An 8,512-nucleotide genomic window follows, 5' to 3' on the forward strand; every position below is an offset into this window, starting at 1 on the left:
TACACTGTATCAAGGTCAGTGTCTTTGGGGCAAAGAGGAGGCGACTCCTCTTTGCCCCAAACACACTCATCTTGATAGAAAATAGCTCACCTAACTGCTGACGAAAAGCAAAGGCATCTAGAAAAAATGAATACTTAAAGTTTCGATACGTATTTTTCTCTGTGTGGGCCCTAAAGCTACTAAAACTAAGTTTTGTGCTAACAGCATACAGACCGCAGGATGGAAATGACAGGACTTCATACATCCTGAAAGGGTTTATTTCTCCATAACAACAGACTAACTCTACATTATTCGCTCATTACCAACATAGGAGTGAAATAATTAATTTGAAACATAATGTTGTTCATCAAAATACAACTTTTATCAATTTATAAATTGCATCATTTAACGTTAGTGCACCTGCAAGTCCAGTCTCTTCCCTGCTGTTTTGCTGAGCCTCCTCTCGGTCGTGTGCATTTGCTTTTAACGAAGCCTTTGATAATCAATCAGTGGATCGATTGATTAACATGTTACGATGTGTGTATTTGTCATTTGTCATAAACAAGAGATTACAGGTTTCCGGGGCGCATTTGTGTCGCGGACTCTGTGCCACCGAGAGGAAAGCTGTGACACCGGGTCAGAGGCTCTGATTGCAGGTTTGGTTTTCAGCCACAGTGTGGAAGGAGCCTCCACTCTCCTTGCAACAAGGTCATACGTCATTTATCAAACAACAATGCGCGATCTGTTTGTTTCTGTTTTGACGAAGGTACTTCCTACAGATGCTCGTTCACATGACTGCGTTTCACCAATCAAATGTAGCCGCTAGCGACGTTGGACTCCGTTTCACCACTCAGACAGAGTAAACCGTAATCTCTTGTTTATGACAGATAAAACTACACAAATACACCCATCGTAACATGCATATGATAATCCACTGATTGATTATAAAAAGGCTTCATTGAAAACAAACGCACACAACCGGGACCTCTAACCTTGTCAGATTAATTTTATAACTACAACAGCATTCATTTTTTTATACATAGCCTGTCACGTCTTTCAACACTTCCTAGTCAGCCTAAATAAAAATAGATACCGATAGCCTATGAAACTTAGGATAAATAAATGTTATTCATTCAACTTACCTCTTCCTGGACTTTGATGCCCATCCACCAAAACACCTTTGTGTTTGGTAGCGGGGTCCGTTAGCTGCTCCACTGCCACTAGGCCTACTTGAACCAGCCCGAAAGGCTCCACTGCTGCTACTAGATCCTGGCCGAAAAAGACGCTTTAATTCGTCATCGACGGCTGGTGGTTGGGATGTTGCTGATGAAACTCTGTGTCTCCGACATTGTTGTTAGCAGTTGTCTGTCATTTACAGTTTTTCTCAATTGTTTACACACAATTACTGGTACTTGAGACACAATGACCTCAACATGAAACTTGTGCACCAACCCCCTGAACCAATTCTGCTAAACTACAAGCACAATTCCTGCTTTACACTCAAACTGCAGCTCTAAAACACACTTTTTCAAAACACTACGCTCAATTCTCTGCATTTGGCACAATTTCCATGGAGAAAATCTCTTGTTTTCACAAGGAACACACTGTTATTCAAAATTCTAAAGTTAATTGCCCTACTATGCACACTGACTCATCACATGGGCAAACACCTGTCACACAGTTTTACAATTAGCAATCAGAGCTTTAGCATAAAAGGGCAACATGATGATGCAATGTGGATGAGGTGCTGTGGCCCGACCGAAACAGAAGAGAGGATGCAGCATAGTTTTGTTTGTTTTTTCACTGTAACTGCAAATTCTTCTGTTGTTTTGTATGTCGACCACTGTATGTGCAACTTTGTGTTGGTTGGGATGTACACCGTGTACATTGTTTTTGTGGGAAAAATAAAATATATTTGTTCTGAGTATAAAAACAATATTCTAAAATATTTTACAACACACTTATGTATGCACTGTCTGTAGTAAGTGTAACACTGAACAAAAAAGGTGAATGATGAATGGAGAAGAAGTGTTTTCCATTCATCATAGTGTTTTACATTGAGCACATCAGAGTTCAACTGGTTCTTATAAATGTCTATTCATATGATGGTTTGTGTGTGTCATTTGAAAACAAAATATCATTTTGAGAAGAAATAACATTGTTTTGAATGTAAAGTTTCATTTTGCAGGAGAAGTGAGGGGTTTTGCCCATTGTGTGTGTGTTTTTTGATTTGTGTGTAGAGTTCTGAGAGTATGAGGCATGCTTTCAGAAAATGTGTGTAAACAATCGAGAAAAACTGTAATATGTTATTTAGGAGGTCAACTGCCTGCTTTAGACCATGGTTGAGACCCTCTCTGTCGGTCATTTGCTTTCACCTGAATCCTCATCACACCACTCTACTCATACACACACACACTACTATACTGTCTTACACACACTATTATAGTCATACACACACACTATTATACTCATACACACACTATTATAGTCATGCGCACACACTATTATAGTCATACGCACACTATTATACTCTCTTACACACACTACTATACTCATATGCACACACTAGTATACTCATACACACACACACTACTATACTCATGCACACACTAGTATACTCATACACAGTATAGTGGTGTGTGTGCATGAGTATACTAGTGTGTGCGTATGAGTATAGTAGTGTGTGTAAGAGAGTATACTAGTGTGTGCGTATGAGTATACTGGTGTGTGTAAGAGAGTAAAGTGGTGTGTGCGCGTGTGTGAGAGTATAGTGGTGTATGTGTGTATGAGTATACTAGTGTGTGTAAGAGAGTATAGTAGTGTGTGTGTATGAGTATAGTGGTGTGTGTGAGAGCAAATATGAATAATTTCCTAAACGGCCTCTCATATATTTCTACTGTGATCTATATCTCTACTGTGTATTTCTACTGTGATGTGTATTTCTAGTGTATTTGTACTGTGTGCTGTGTATTTTGATTGTGAATTTCTATTGTGATGTGTATTTTTACTGTGTATTTCTATTGTGATGTGTATTTCTACTGTGATTTGTATTTCTACTGTGTATTTCTATTGTGATGTGTATTTCTATTGTGTACACTGTAAACCCGGATAAGTTGATTGTACTTAAACCATTTGTGTCAAGTGATTGCCTCAAATGGTTTGAGTTATTGACAGTAGAGAAAATTAATTTGTTTAAGTATAGTCAACTTAAATGTACAATAGTCAGAATTAAACATTTTTAAGTAACATACACTTAAATGGTTTAAAGCTATGGTCTACGATTTGAAAGATTTGTTATTATTATTAACATCATTTACATATGACCCAATAGTACCACCCACACAATGTGGAGAGTAAAAGGAACCAAAAAAATCCATTCTCTCTAGTGTCTGTAAAACTGAAAAGAAATTGACCAATAGGAACCATCCGGCCCGGATGGCTCCTATTGGATCAATTTTCCGATCCAATCCTCGCTCACTCTCCTGCTACTGCTCACGTCTGGTCCCGACCCACTTCCGCATTTGAAACTACAAGCGGACAAGAGGTTTGTTTTGCCCTGAGCCGTTCAGCTGCCTCTGCTCGCCCCACCGACAAAGAGTCAAAGAAAGAAAGTCTGTCACTGAAAAGACACTAACCGGAGATGTGAAACAAAGTGGGCTCAAACCGAATAAACATCGGGTCATCATTTGAACGGTGGCGAAAGGTCCGTGAAGATATGGACCCGGTGCTGATACAGCGGCGTTTCTGTTGAGCAGGTAACCTTCGTCTTTATTGTGGATGTTGTGACACAGATAACTTTCATGCCGATGCTGCTTATGACTGTGAAAGCTGCCGTTAGTTTGTTTCTGTGTTATTAGACGGTGTCTGTCTCTGCAGTGTTGTCAACACTTGTTTACTTGTTCAACGGAGACGTTAGCCTCTATGCTAGCATTGTAAGCTAACAACAAGCTAACATTGTTAACATGTTTACACCAAATCAGCCTATTTATTTGTTGGTGGCAGCTAAATGAAGCAGCAAGTAAGATGAATGAAGGGATGGATGAAATCCCAACGCGAAGCGGAGGGGTTTCGGATTTATTTCCTGATTTTTATCTTATTTGTCCGGATTTATTTCTCCATAACAACCTCTCGCCCGGTCACTGCTCAGCTGTTTTGCTAACCCTCCTCCCGGTCTTGTCCGTTTGTTTTCAACAAAGCCTTTGCTAAATCAATATGATGGATTATCATAAACGCGTTACGATGTGTGTATTTGTGTGTCTTATCTGTCATAAACAAGAGATTACGGTTTACGGGCACGTTTGTGTCGCGGTCTGTGTGAGTCTCGGAGCAGCTGTGTGTGTCCTAGCTGCTGTCTGGTGCTACTCAGACAGCAGCTGGGACACACACAGTTGCTCTGAGACTCACATAGGTTTGTTTTTCAGCCACAATGTGGAAGCGATCGTTGTGATGAAAGCTGACGGCAGCATCTGTTAGTCTCTTGGCCCTCAATAACTTTTAGAAGTGGCTAACTTAGCTGTTGTAGCTGATTACGTAGCTGTAAGGTAACGTAGCTGTAGCATGCTAATGACGTTACGCTAGCTTGGCTGTGGAGCTTAGCTGTGGACATTGTAATGACTTACAAGATTTACGTGAGTTTCAACGTGCATTGTAATAACTTTATCTGTGAATCCGACATCGTTACTCCGCATTCAAAGCTGGGCTGTATTTGGTTTCTGCCGGCTTGTTGCTCTTGGTGCTTGTTGCGACGTATAAAGTTCGTTGAAGAGAAAAAAAAAAAAAACAACCTAGTTGCGGGACGTATAAAGTTCGTTGAAGAGAAAAAAAAAGCTTGTAGCGGGAGGGGGTGTGTCGCCGGACTCCGAGGGGAGAGCGATACGAGCTAGGAGGGGAGGGGTTAAGGAGCACAGAGGGGAGGGGTGTGTGTGTGGGGGGGATGCTTTTTTCAAACCTTTCTCAGATCGTAGACCAGAGCTTTAAGTAATCACAATAGGAAAAGTATAGTGGAGTCTACTTAAAAGTAGAAAAACTTAATATTATAAGTCAAATACACTTAAAATTATAGTTTTATTAAAAATATGAATATATTAAATTTTAAAATATTATATTTGGAATAAGAAAATTCCAATTAAATTATTCTTTTGTCAATGACCACACAATGCAGTGCATTTTATTTATTTTATTTAGACACACAACAAAGCAACAACTTGTATTCACAATGATGCTGTGTGAAATACCAGATGCAAATCCAAAATAACAGCAAGACCTTGTTTTTATAAAATTATCAAAATGGGTCTTTGCCAACAACTACAACAGTATATTCTTACTTTTTGCTGCAGATATTACTTTACAGTACCTTTCTATGATGCAGCAAACAGAACATGTGTATTGAATTAGGAAACAATTTCCTTCCAAATACAATCACAGCATACACAGGACCAGAGTTGTTAAAAAAACTGCAACTTTCTAACATGTGCCCTCTGTAGAACTATTTCAGTAAAACGAACAACACTAGACACATGCAATACAAGAAATATCACATACAAAATGAGCAACTGCAAGAATATTGAGTGCAATGTTGAGTGCAATGTATTTGTGCAAGAATCCAGACACGGACATGGAGAATTGTGCCATGAGCATAAATGTATCTTACACTGCAAGATCATTCTTCAGCTTTTGAACCTTGGGAGGTAGCTCACTTTGACCAAAATTTAGCATTACCTGCTGAATGAAGGCAAATGTGTTTTTTAAGCACTTCAGGTACTGCAGGTGGAGTGCAAAGGTAAAGCCAAACAAGAGGCACATTGCCTGAGGTAGGTTGGTGAGTGCTTCCATTACAAGGCTGCCCTCTAGGATGATCCCCACTGTTGAGGGGTTTAGTTGTGGCGATGCTGGGCTTGCAGCGCTGGTGTCTTCATAGCAGAGGATTCCCACGGAAATGTCCACAGAGCCTCCCTCATTAAGATTCTATAGTGCGAGAAACAAGACAAAGGAGGATATTCAGGTTAACAGCAATTTGTCTACAATCAGCTGTGTGGTCTTCATAAATATTATGATTCGCATGACAAACAGCGAAACTTCAATTGAGAGTCTACAGTTTGCGGTTGATCCACACTTCTGGTGTGAAAGCGAGATAAATGGCTATGAAGTGCATTGAGAGAGTTGAATGTACACAAACATTCCTGATGCAAGCAAGGAAAGGGCTCGGTTCTTGCATAAGTCCCATGTTTTAGCCTATAATGTTTAAAAAGCTGTGCTCTCTTCTCACAGATGGCAGGGCAGTACTTGCATTTCCAAGGCATTTTAATATGGCTTTAAACAAAAATAGTAGAGCAAATGAGGCTGATGTTAAAAGTGGGCATTGATTTTTTTTCAAAATAACATCGAATAATTTGAATTTTACACTACTGTTGCAAAACTGTATGTAGAAAACACACAAGTAGAGAGAGCTACTCAAAAATCAGAATTTACCTAAGACAACCTCATATTTACACACATTCAAATGCACACGTTTCAAACTAGAAATGTCCCAGCAGTTTCTAATACTTGAATAGAGAAAACAACTCACTTCATTCAGGCAGAAATGGTTTCCTCTTTACGGCAGGCAAATGTCCTTTAAAAGCGTCCAAACTTGCTAAAAACAGAAAAATGCAGGCATGTATTGTCCAAGGAGCATGCAAAGTGCAAAGACCTCAAATTGCTCCGTGTAAATTAGAAAATGGTGCAACTTTCTCTGTAGCTGCCAACGGACAAGCACAGACTTGTCTTGAGTTTTGAGCCAATCACAACAGGGCAGCACTGCGGCCTGAGGTAAAACTTGATAATTTAAGTTTGTTAAACTTAGAAAAATGAGTACACCCAATGACTGTCATACACTCTTCATATACTCATACTGTTTAAGTTATGCAATAAAACTAATCTTTGAAAGTGGTATTTACTCAAACTGTTCGCATAGAATGAACTTTCGGGTTAACAGTGTATTTCTACTGTGATGTGTATTTGTGTATTTCTATTGTGATGTGTCTTTGTGCGCATGCGGTGTATGCAGCCTGTTCCAGTCGCTCCTGCTAACTTTAACTTTGTTTTCAACTTTCTCCTTTTTTCTTTATCTTACTTGTTCTGTTTTTACTTTAGTTATTTATTAAGCTACGTTCTCTCGAAACATGCTTTCTGTGGAGAGTTTTTGTTGTTTTGTTTGTGGTGGAATCGCTACTTTTACTCTGCCACTCGACCGTCGCTCAGCAACACCGCATTGTTTACTCCAGGGATCAGCTGATAGAGCTGAAGCCGGCCGGTAATGGAGGATATCCCTGCTGAACTTTGGAGGAAAACACACTGGGGTTGCAGAGGGAAAGGATCACTACGGCGGCGGAAAGGAGCGAAACATCGGAGACTTATGGAGAAGAAGAAATTCAAGCCGTGTCTCCCATCTCTCGTCATGGGCAACGTGAGATCACTGGGGAATAAGATGGACGAACTTACAGCGCTAACCCGGAATCACCAGGAATACCGGGAATGTAGTCTGATGATTTTCTCGGAGTCATGGCTACACACGGATGTTCATGACCACAATGTTTCCATGGAGGGTTTCCACACTGTCCGGGCTGACAGGGACTGCACTACGAGCGGTAAGCGCAAAGGACGGGGGCTTGCTGTTTATTTTGAACAACAGGTGGTGCAATCCTGGTCACATCACTATCAAAGACCCCATCTGCAGCCTGGATATTGAACTATTAGCTGTGGGTCTCCGTCCCTACTATGTACCCCGTGAATTCTCACATGCTTTTGTCGTGGCTGTGTATATTCCCCCGTCCGCTAACCCGACGTCGGCATGTGACGTCATCCACTCGACAATAGCCGGACTACATTGTCAGAAATGTAGTCCGGCTATTGTCCAAAAGAGCTTAACAGATCAATACTGCACACCCGAGTGCTCTCATTATAACCTCGGATGACTTCAACCAGGTCTCCATTAAAAAAACACTCCCGAAATTCACCCAGTATGTGACCTGTAAAACCAGAGAGGAGAAGACCCTGGACCTGCTGTATACTAATGTCAACCTGTAGAAGAGGGCTTTCAGAGGTGGCAACAGGGAGGAGCTGAGGGACATTCAGAGGGACCTAATGTCAAGATCAGAGAGGCTAAGGGCGGCTACAGAAGGAAGCTGGAGTGGAAACTCCAGCAGAATAACATGAGGGAGGTCTGGAGTGGTATGAGGACCATTACCGGCTTCAGACCAACTAGCAGTGGAGCTGATGGTAGTGTGGCTAGGGCCAAGGAGTTAAATCTGTTCTTCAATAGATTTGACACTGCAGCCCTGGCCCCTGCTGGATCTCCTGTTGACTGTCTCCAGCCACCACAGCTTCAGACCCTCCCTCCTCCTCCTGCTAGCACCCCATCCAACTTCTTGAGCACCTCACACCCATCCCCCACTCCTCACACCTCCTCTGGCTCCCATGCTACCTGGCCTCCTCTCATTATGGACTCCAACTCTCCCCCTCCTTGACCTGCACTGTTTACAACGCTTCATGTCAG

The sequence above is a fragment of the Pagrus pagrus genome, assembly GCF_965226575.1.
Source record: "Pagrus pagrus genome assembly, chromosome: 20".
Taxonomy (NCBI): Eukaryota; Metazoa; Chordata; class Actinopteri; order Spariformes; family Sparidae; genus Pagrus; species Pagrus pagrus.